A 2,500-nucleotide genomic window follows, 5' to 3' on the forward strand; every position below is an offset into this window, starting at 1 on the left:
ATATATATATATATATATAATTTATATACAAGTGTATGAATTTATAATATATTCTATTATAAATGAGTGTGTGTATATATATATATGTGCATTTGAATAATTGTGTATTTATTTATTTATATACGCTTATATACATAAATTTACTTATTTATGAATGCTTGTATACATACCTATGTATATGTATACAATGATTTAACTTCCCATGATACATATATACATACATATGTATGTATGACACCCACTCATACACAAATAAATATAAATTATGAGTAAATAGATCAACAAGTAATTTTAAACTGAATAACACAAGTTTCATAGTATTTTAAATACAGTGTTTATACTAAAATCAATTGAATAGTGTAAGTGCCAACTAAATATATCATTAAAACAAACACACACACACACGCACGCACGCATACACATACACATACACACACACAGATAGCTTCTTCACAGTTTCTATCTGTTAAATCCCATTTACAAGGTAATGGGTTAACCTGAGGCTATTGTAGAAGACATTTGCCTAACATATGGTGTTGTGGGACTGAATGTAGTAGTGAGCTTCCTAACCACAATGGCATACCTTTCTCTATGATATTTATAGTGATATTTATTCTACATAATATTGTTCACGCTTATTCTGTTAAGTTTACAATAGTATTAAGTTACATTATTGCCTGATTAGCATCTAAAAGCATGTTTCTCTGTTTAAAATATATTTAGATGCTTCAAACAATGTTTTGTAGAAAATCTTAGATTTGTCAAGTAAGCCATTTGATAAATCAGATAATTTGTAACACAATGATTGGATTCTAGCTTTTCATTTCTCTTCAGAATTTTGTGTAGCTAACCTGCACAAGTACTGCCAATGGTAACATTGAATATGCAAAAGACAGCTGCTAGTAGAAATTTGGCCAAAATAAAATAACAATATGTGTTATTCAGTTACCATTAGTTTGTTGAAGTCTCTACTCTAACTTAATAAAATCTCCATTTTCTTCTTCAGCTTTCCCAGAAATTAGCTACTTCCTTGTTGCTACGGAGTTAAATAAAGACATTTATTAACATTAAAATGGTCATGCTATTGTGAAATGAATATAAGTATAATGAATTGTTTTCTGTGAAAATATTCTGAGGTGGAAAAGCAGAAAATTAGTTTTACATTCACAAGAATTTTTACATCACTAAAGATTCTCATTTCTTTAATATTTTCCAAAGATAAAATGTTTCAACTATAGAAGTATTTTTGATTAAAGGATTTCATTAAAAAATGATTCTAAAAACAAAAGAATCTTCCATATTAAATTCAACTGCTTATAACAGATCATATATCTGTGGTTTCAAAACAGTTCTAGGGATTTTCCATCCATGATTTTGAACTATGCTCAGCCATTGGTTGTCAAGTGGTATTCATGAGGTTTCATCTTGTAAGTTAGTATTTAGTATGTCAGTAATCTTTCAAAATTCGTGACAAGATGCTCTTCTATTTCCAAATCCAGTGTTTTGCAAAACTTGGAAATTTCTTAATTTTTCATTTCTCTTCATGTTTAATTGGCATTCCATTGGATAATGGTGTTATATTTAACTTACAAAACAGTCATATCTCTTATAGCAGGGACAGGTAATATTTCTAGAATAAATATGGTTTCTATTTATTTGTAATATTCTAATGATGTAAAGGTTATTCTGGTTATACAGTGTAACACTGTAATAATGGCAAAGCTATTTCAAACATAAAATAAGAATCAGGTATTTTTTTAATCTGAAAGAAATTTCATAAATAATGCAATTAGTCTCACAATGAAGGAGACTAGGCTTTTGCAATAATTTGGAGGCAATCCAAGCAAACTCTTTTTTTCCAACTATGCTTTTTTTTGTTTTTGTTTTTGTGGAATCTTTTCAAATCATGTGTCATGCTGATAGCAAGTCCTTTATTTTAAGATGAAGACCAGCAAGGAGCAGAATATCATTTCAGCCTGTGGTTTAGCATTGCTGCAGAGATAAACTACAGAAAGGAGTGGAATATGATCCAATTAATTCCAGCACTATTGCAGACTTACGGAGGAATTTAATTCAGTGTGATCTCAATGGGCTTTTCAAAGCAATGTTTAGAGCATTAAGGCATGCAATAGAAGCCTTAGAGAATTTCCAGAAAATCATAAAACAAAACAACAAATAAAAATAAACCCCAAACAAAAAAAATCCAAAACAGAAAATTATTTTTAGAAGTAAGAGATCATCTGATATATTGTGACTTCAAGAAAACTTCAGTTGTGTGTCGTTCAAGAAGACCAACATACCAATTTATAGTAAGTGCACTCCACGAAGACCAACATAGCAACATATGCTGGAAAGATTAAGAACGCTATTAAGAAGGAATTGAGTATGTGTGTTACGAAAAAGTGCGAAGCTCTTCCAGAACAATGCTTCTGTACACTCGATGCAAATGGTAACTGCTGCAGCCTTCAGCAAGGAATTTTGTTTCGGTTTTACTCACCAC

At 30.0% G+C, this 2,500-nt stretch overlaps 1 protein-coding gene across 17 annotated transcripts in view; it reads right to left on the bottom strand.

Moving 5' to 3' along the window:
- Positions 1-2,500, bottom strand: part of LOC106871616 (tripartite motif-containing protein 45) — a 248,443-nt gene that overhangs the window by 16,600 nt on the left and 229,343 nt on the right. For 5 of the 17 annotated variants that reach the window (XM_052973563.1, XM_052973580.1, XM_052973559.1 and 2 more), the window contains one exon: positions 2,498-2,500. This exon is cut by the window's right edge and continues 168 nt beyond it. The exons of the other annotated variants lie outside the window; for them this stretch is intronic. The gene's annotated coding sequence lies outside the window, so the exon portion shown is untranslated. The remainder of the gene's footprint in view (positions 1-2,497) is intronic. 17 annotated transcript variants of the gene reach the window in all.

Source organism: Octopus bimaculoides, chromosome 1 (assembly GCF_001194135.2).
Source record: "Octopus bimaculoides isolate UCB-OBI-ISO-001 chromosome 1, ASM119413v2, whole genome shotgun sequence".
NCBI classification, from domain to species: domain Eukaryota; kingdom Metazoa; phylum Mollusca; class Cephalopoda; order Octopoda; family Octopodidae; genus Octopus; species Octopus bimaculoides.